The following is a 9,107-nucleotide window of genomic DNA, read 5'->3' on the forward strand; positions in this document are numbered from 1 at the left end:
ACATTGTGAATGTTGATACATTTTTCTATAAGTATGGTCAAAATACAGGTACATTGACTTCAGACAAAACTTATATGCACATTGCACACTAGTTCCTCCGTCCAGGTGCGTGCCATGTCCCATCTAGTCATCACAACAAGGTTAGCTATTAGAGTACTACTACCTCCCTTCTAGTTTATAGGGCTCGATTCAAAATTTTCACCTACTCTTACCAAGATAGAGGTGGTGGAATAGTTTTGTTAGTCTGCAAAAGTACTCAATTAATGCTCTCGTTCTTCACAAAAAAAATGTGTTTACCAATGCATTATCGCATTGCATGCATGCATGAACACTAGTAAACGACAAAGATTTTTACATGCACTAGCAAGATGCCCGTGCATTGCACGGAACATCAAGATCTTGTGGGAGAAAAGGATGAATGAGGGAAGGCCTTATCTGCAAATGTGGAGAGGAGTGCGGGTAGATTGTCATAGTTTCCTTCCTATCCATTAGATATAGACCGGACGACCTATATTGCAGGATGGCAGACACACCATCATCACCAACTCTGCTTTTTATAAGAGTAGAGAGTAGAGATTAGTTAATATTCTCTTTAGGCTACTCATAGTGGAAAGTATCATATACTAGTATCATGTGCATGATACTAGTGTATGATACGGGACTACCTTTATAGTGACATGCATGACACAAAGTAGCATAGTATTTAACATGATACGGTATCTACCTATGTTACTCTAACACCCCTCTCTTCTTTAATTCTTTGCCACATCAGTATGTTTGCTATTCCCTGTGCATGACACCAGCTAGTAAGATACCACATTACCACCACTATGGCCAGCCTTAATCATCACATGCAATAATTTAGTGCACCTTGAAATCTGAACGCCTGCTTGACTCTCCTTCTCCCTCCGGCAATCCCACCACTCCACCCCGTGTGGAAAAAATCTGCATGCATGACTCTCCTCCCCCCGCGCTCATCCAATCCTTTGTGACCAGCAATATTTACACCCCTTCCCTCCCCCGTAATTTACTCCATCAAATATGCCCACGTAGTGGTTACGTTAATCACGCAACATATCTTACGGGACGCTACTTCAGTTACTTAACTGCATGTGCATTGGGTCACTGACATGTGGGCCCAACAGGCATCTGGCCCACATGTCAGTGACGCAACTGCACCTGCAGTTACGTCACTAAAGTTCAGTCCATATCTTACGTAGGTGTGCCATTGCTCGCAATAAATACTGCACCTCCCACGACATTCGGAAGAACGCTCACGTTCATCACTATCTCCTCCCCCTCCCTCTCACGTCGACCACCATGGCATCGCCCCTCCCAAGCCCTAGGCGCCCCTCACTGCACTAGTCGAGGAGGACGTGTTGGTGTTCCGCTCCTCGCCGTGACGCGTCGAGGTGGACGCGTCGGCGTTCCCAGTCTCGCCAGCACACGCGTTGGAGGATGCGTCGGCTCCCCACTACAAGGAGAACATCGCGTCGCCCGCCGAGCCCCCCAGCCTTGAGGAGCTTTGTAAAGAAATGGAGGTCGCCTTGTGGGAGGCTTTGCCTCCGGCAGAGCGCGCCAATATAGAGGCGGAGAAGAAGGCCGAGGAAGGGAAGCGCGCCGCGAGGCATGCTGCCTGGCAGGCCTATGTCGCATCCGAGAGAGTCAGGCAATTGGCTCTTTGGCAGAAGGCTCGTACGAGGGCCGTGAGGGTGGTGGAGGAAGCCGGTGCCAAAGCCCTGAGTGCAGTCGGGCCCAAGTGTCTCATCTATGCTTGGCGGTACGTGGACCGGGTGCATGCTTCCAGCGAGGATTACCTGTTGGCGCCGGATCACCACACCAGTGAGATCGCGCTCGCCCACCGGCAGGCCGCCAATCAGCACCTTGCGAGTTGCGAGGCTGAGGAATAGGCGTTATGTCGGCACACTGGGAAACGGCCGCGCATCAGGGCACTTGTGGCGCGCCGCAAGCGCTCCTGCGAGCGTCGTGGCTTTTATTAGGAATACTTAGTTTCGTAAGGCGATCTCATTAGTTTTGGGACGCAAATGATAAATCCTGTACGTTCGGGAATTATTAGCGTCCTTAATTAAGTATGTAAAAGGAAAAGTTTGGAAACCTTGTGTATACGTATGCATTTTGTACGTGCATATAGCACAAACTTTACTATATACTATCGCACTACACATCTCTCTCTATATATACTTGCAGACTGTGCTGCTACTATTACTTATGTACGTGCAAATGCACGTTTTAACATTATGATGCGGTTCTTGTAAAAGTAAAAAAAATAGCGCTAGTCAAGCTTGTGAAACGATTCAATGCAAAAGAAATGCAAAAATGCTCGTTTGATTTTTTACTTTTAGCTTCCTTCTTTGTGGTTATTTCTCTATCATACTTTGTACGGAGTATCTCACTGGTCGGGAAGGCATGCAAATTCCCAAACCGCTTCCTACACCCTGTATCGAATTTTTTGCCTAACAAGTTGTACCGTGCAATTGGAATTCCAACTTAAGTACTACTACTAGGAGTACGAGGGGCCAGTTCTTTTAGGCTTCTAGATTAGTAATCCCATAACTACTACCTCTGTCCTGGTTTATTGGTCCCCATTGTAATCTGTGTCAAATTTTGACCATAAATTTAACTAATGAAATGGTTATGCATGTCACATGCACTAACATTTTATCAGTTAAATCTTTGGTCAAAATTGAGCACAAATTACAATGGTGACTAATAAACCAGGACATAGGTAGTAGTTTAGAAGCCCAAATAAATGAGTGAGGCACCTTATGTCACTCTCCACTGTGACTAGTCTTATGGGAAAAGCTGGGGGAAGAGATGGCTTAATTTTAAGCCGCCAAAAGAACTGACCCTAGGAGTAGTTGCTAGGGATACTAGGAGTAGTAGCTAGGGATTGAGTGTGCGAGATGAACCGGAGAAAGTAAATGCAGAGAGACGAAATGCAAAAAAGATGGAGGGATGTGATGGTTGCTTGTCCGTTTATTTTACCAGGCCACTTATTACTGGGAGTGGTGGCCATTTGTGATATGACGGCTTTACTGCCGTGCCACGAGCGGGGTGAGACTCCCGTGCAGCGCCGCCCTCTACACTAGTACTACCTCTATCGTGGTTTATTAGTCCACCATTGAATTTGACTGAAGATTTAACTGACAAAATGTTAGTGCATGTCAACAAAAACTATATCGTTGGATTCGTATTTGAACATAGTTTTCAATGATATAATTTTTGGTGACATGCATGAGCATTTATCGTACTATATATAATGCTAGTTAAATGTATGGTCGTAGTAATATATAGTAAGGTGCCAGTGCGTTGCAAGGAACAGTGAAATGTATTGATCGGGGGGTTGTTTATTTTGACAAAGGATGTGGGGGTCATCTCATGTGTAACGAGTATCGATAGGTTTCTTTGGATATTATTTCTTCTCTAGAGCTCACAAACATCCGGGTGAAATAGAAAAACAGTATCTTTTGCAAACAAAAACGTTCAACTGTTCAACCTGCATCCAAAACTTGTGAAGAAATAACACTTATTGTGCTTTGCAAGAAATGATCTTTAAGAATTAGTTTTTGAGTATCGATTGTTATACATGTTGGCTACAGATGACATGGCACTTTCTTATAGTCAACAGTTGGCTATACTATTAAGTATTAACCATGCTCTTATACACCTAGACGGAGGGATTAAATCAGGATGACTTGGAAGGGGGCAGAGGAGATGTAAGAAATGGTTCATCATAAGTCTTTCACCATTACTGTAGTAAAAATTCTCAATTAATCTCATAAATGGCAAGCGAGAACTCTAATGGAGCTAAAGCATATATGGAAGATTCTAGACTAAACCATAAATGGATACACTTTTATTCAAGCGTGATACTCTAATAGAGCAAGATCATGCATGGAAGGTTCTATACGATATAAATAAGAAGTCTCCACATGCTTAGACAATAGATTACATTGAGCGAAGACTAATGATCAACATTTAACTTGGTAGTGCATATGTCTAGGTGAACCTCCTTGGAGTCCTCGTGCACCATGTTGGGGGGGGGGGGAATCGTACCATGCGTCTTCCATGTCCACATCGCCGGGAACGGAGCAGCTCGGCACAGTCCCAGTCAGCGTGATGGAGGTGGTGTGGGCGCCCACGTACCTCTGAGGGGCTGTAACAGTGAGCACGCACCCATACACTAGCCTCGTGTCAGCGTCAGCGGCGTTTCCCCTGACGCACACTACAGAGACGGGGCAGTGGCCTGCACAGGCATTGCTGGTGCCCAGGACCAAGAGGAAGACGCTGCCGTCCTTGTCCGCCACTAGCAGGCGGCGGTGATCCTCCAGCGAGTCCGGCACGGCGAACGGGTAGCACGTCTCATACATGATGTTCACCGCCGTGGGCCAGTAGTGTTCGACGGACGGTGCCATGAGGTGATGCACGAGACTCGCCGGCGAGCCCTGAAACAGCAGCGTGCACTCATAGCAGTAGCAGGGCGCGTGCGCGCATCTGGAACTATGCTCCGCCAGCGAGTGTGGTCGACGTACCTCTCCCAGCCGAAACTCTTGTAGACGCAGGGCACCTTGGAGGAATCGACCAGGCCTTCCATGAAACGGGAGTGGCTGTAGGAGACGTTGCGCCTGTTGAATATATGATCAAGTTACTACAAGATTTAATCTGAATAAGCACAAAATATATCATGATGGCTATAATAGAGATTAAACTAATCATGTGAACTAGCATAGTAGATGAACAGATTGAATCTAGGACACAGACTAGAAACATGAATTCTACCATGATTTCGAACAGGAAGGACAGAAACACATACGGTGCAACGAGAGCAGCACCGTTGGCGTTGAGGTTCTTGCCCATTCCGTTGAGGAAGAGGTTGCCGAGGTCGGGGAAGAAGTCGTCGTCGGTGAAGTAGTCGCTGCCAGCAGTCGCGCGAGTTCACTACCCAAATTCCAACAACGCCCGCCAAATGGAGCGCAGGAGGGAGTGGTTGTAGGCTACATTGCGGCCGCCGAATGGAGCGCAGGAGTAGCACACGAAGCAGTAGATGGTGCTCCTCCCTAGTCTCTACCTCTAGTCTTATCTCTACTCTCTACTCTTATAAAAAACCAAGTTGGTGATGTTGGTGTGCCTGCCATCTTGTAATATAGACCGTCCGATCTATATCTGACGGATAGAAAGAAAACTATGACAATTTTATAAAAGATACCCGCACCTCTCTCCACATTTAGAGATAAGGCCTTGCCTCGTCCATCCTTATCTCCCACAACCCCATTGATGAGCAATTAAAAAAGGAAGTCTCTGGAACAATCTGGCATGGTGGCCACTGCCGGCGCCGTCCATCCCCATGCCTCCGCCTAGTCCGACCACCAGTCACCACCACGCCCCACTCCTCCTCACCTTATCTCTCATCTTTCTCGAGATATCATTTTTTCGATGAAATTCTCGAGATACCATTTTTCCAATAAAATTCTTGAGATATCATTAGTTTTTACACATGGGATTACTCCTGCATGGGTACATCACAACAGGTGTTTTGTAAAAAAATGCATCTTGATGTTCCGTGCAATGCACAGGCATCTTGGTAGTTTGCATATAATTCCAAACACCATGTAGACACGATCTTTGACCATTTTACAACTATGTTAGTATCATTGTTAGTGGTCAGCCAGTGCAAGTTATAGCCCCGGGTGTTTTAACCTTTTTTAGTAATGATATCTGACGATTGTTCGCCACGAGCTCAATCCTGGCAAATCCCACGTAACCGTCAGATTTCCATCCAACGGTGGCCTGGTTTTAAGCCATAGTATGTGACAAAACCACCACCCTTACACACATATTGTAACTACGTCGTGGGCGTTTGCAACTACCATGTTTCCCAGCGAACGTTTGTTGGGGATTGGAGTTAGAACCGATGGCGGTTTGTAGTCATTCCACGCTCGGGCATTGAAGTTTGTAACTATTTTAGATTAGGATATACTACTCCTCTGGTGCTAGTAGTAGAGCAGAGTCCTCCACTACTCTATATGCAAACTAGGGCATAGTAGTAGGTACTGTAGGGAGTACTAATACTGTGATCACTCAAGCAAGTTGTCTGGCATCGATATGACCCTACGCCGCTGGTATGTGTCTCGTAAGTCAAGCGGCGTGTTGTAGTCATCATCACCTGTCCACTTCCCGCATCACATATTCACTTGTCCATCTTTGTCCGCACATAATATTCCAATCATCCCGGTTAAGGCGCCTCCCCACTCTTCCGAAACCCAAGCACTAACAATGGCATAACTGAGTAGTGTCCGCCGAAAGAGTGGCTAAAATTCACTCCCCACAGAGGTAATCAAGCTCATTGTTTCGCGTGTGGACAATCTTAGTACCATGCCGCTTGCCGCGTACTCGTCGGGGCTGTACCGTTTACTCAAAGCCCTTAGGCCGGAGCTTTTTAAGCCAGCTCCTTGCTTGCTGATGTCGCCTGATCTTCAGAAACGGCATGTCATGCAGCATAACGATCGTAGGGTGGCGAGCATCAACTCCCTTGAATGCGACCGATCCCCATCACCCTCAACTACATTAACGGTATGTACTGGGTCGGCTTGAACACGTCTTGGATGGTGCTCGTCGACGGTCGCGACAGCTGGATACTCATGGAGGTCTACACCTGGCGATTGATCCCCCTTCCTTCGATTAACACTGCACTGCTTTGGCACCGTGGCCCAGAATCCTCGGAATCTTACAGTAGCCAACATGATACCAAGTTTGATTTGCTCAAGGTTGTAATCTGCCAAGTGCCCACAAGACCTGTGAATTATAAAGACTTCAGGCTAATTGCGTTCTTCAACCGCGGTCTCTCCTATCTGAAATGTCAGTGCAGTAAGTGGATAAATCTGCACATCTATCGCAGGATCATACATCCTCACTGGTTCTCTGATGCCATTGAACACAAGGGCTTCATTTATGCTGTCAACTCCTTCTATGGCTGGACGTGTTGCTGGCCTACTCTAGTCATCACTACAAATGGCTATTACAACAATATGTTACTTTCCTATGATATCATGATGGATTGCTTATATTACTGTCAACATTTAATGAAAACATATTCATGCTCATAACATGCTGTTCTTAAGATTGACTACAGTAAGAGCCCTTTTTATTTGACTCCAACTTGATATGATGTTCTAGGTCGCCTGGTGTCACTACCCTTCCTAATCCCAGAACCTTTCAAAGAAAAGTGGCATGGCAGTTGCAGGTGGTTCCTGGCTCGATCAGATGACACGTACCGGACGTGTTGTTTCATGGAATACAGTCACAGTCACTGCAAGGTCTTTGAGCATGATCCCAGCTTCTCTGGGCCTTCAGGATTTTTTTACTGGAGGCTGGTAAGTAGCCTTGGTACACGCTCTCTGTTTCTCGGAATGAATTATCTGATTAACCAGGAGATAACCGACGGCAAGGACCATGATGGCAATGCGGTTTCGTTCATCAGGCAAAACTGTGTGTACATAGCGTACCATGCGTCTCTCCATGCACCATACCCTGATATGTGCTGCCACGCTCTGCAGCCCAAAGTAGAAGAGAAGGTCGCAAGTATCAGACTTCGACCTGCTGGCTGGAGTTTCCCCCGTCAGGCACCCATCTGGTTCAAGCCGTCAGCCAATCTCCACAGCTTAATAAATAGTAACGTCTAACTAAGCCAGTTGGTTAGATGCATACACTTGGTGTAGTAGGATCTTTATTTAGTTCGATGCATACACTTGTTCTTTTTTGGTAGCCCTTTTGTAATGATGGATGATGTTTGGTTTGGAAGAGAGAGCTGCGTCTTTACTCTTCTGGCCTGCTTACTACTTCTGTTGCACCCCCAGCCCTGGTTGTTGCTGTTGCTATTTTCAATGTACAATCAATAGTATATTTCGTCTGTTGGTTGAATAAATGTGTTGTTAGAACGACAAACACAATGTTTTGGAAGTCGTTGCACGGTCCGATCCTTTAGTGCCCCGTATCATACATAGCGCATACTATTTTTGGTACGGAACACATTTTCCACTTGTCGATAATATGCAATCCACTGATGAAGGCCCAATAGAGGAGCCCATAATTAACTAGAAGGGAGGCTCTCACATGAATCTGGCCCAGGTACATGCTCATGGTCCCCTAAACATAAAGAAGTAAATGAAAAAATAAAGCTAAATGCTTATGCACCAGTTCTTTAAATTCATGATTTGAAAAGTCAAATTTTAACAGGAGGATATTATTTCCTATGATAGTGTCGTTACATTCAGTCGATATTATTCTTAGGCAAAGATAGCGACCAATCTTCTTTCTCCCACCATTTTCTTCCTGCAACCAGTGGACCCATGCAAATCGTAGTCAACGTCGTAAATAGTTCCCATCCATTTTTATTTTTCGATAAGAATGCCCAACCCAGCCCAACACATTGGCGACATCACTTTATCCTCCGCCTTGGTGCGCTCGCCGCGGCACCGCCATCCGGCCCTGTCAACATAGTGAATTAGGAGAGGACTGTAGTTGTGAGTATGACAGTACGGACCCACCAGGTCCACTCCCGAAGACAAGCAAGTGCCTCTTTTACTACTCAGATGCACCCATCGGTTTTTTACTCTAATCCACCCTACTGATATCTAGGACCCACATCATTGTCAACGTATAGTCAATTAACGACAGAATTGTACAACTTTTTTTGAGGATTTGTTCGGAGGAGCAGGCTATAAACTGGGTTGTGCGGTCTTTGTGGCCCGTCTAACAACATGACCAGCCTAGCAGTTATTTCTTTGGGAAAATAGGTAGACCAATATTTCTTTTTCAAGAATACCCAAGCTAGGCCTATTTGTTTTCTCCGACTTACTGGGCTGCAAATCTTTCAAGACAAGGAGGGATGCTATTGGGGAAACGATACCTATGGGATCACTGGAATCCCTTCTACGGTTGGCGGGCGTGGGGTTGTGAGAAGAGCAGGTTTAGGAGGTAGCACAAATATCGTTTACCCAGGTTCGGGCCGCGAGGATGCGTCATACCCTAGTCCTGCTTTGGTGTGTATTTTAGAGTGTTCTTGAGCTCTCGAACTAGCTACGGTGGCT

This window comes from Triticum aestivum, chromosome 7D, assembly GCF_018294505.1.
Source record: "Triticum aestivum cultivar Chinese Spring chromosome 7D, IWGSC CS RefSeq v2.1, whole genome shotgun sequence".
NCBI classification, from domain to species: domain Eukaryota; kingdom Viridiplantae; phylum Streptophyta; class Magnoliopsida; order Poales; family Poaceae; genus Triticum; species Triticum aestivum.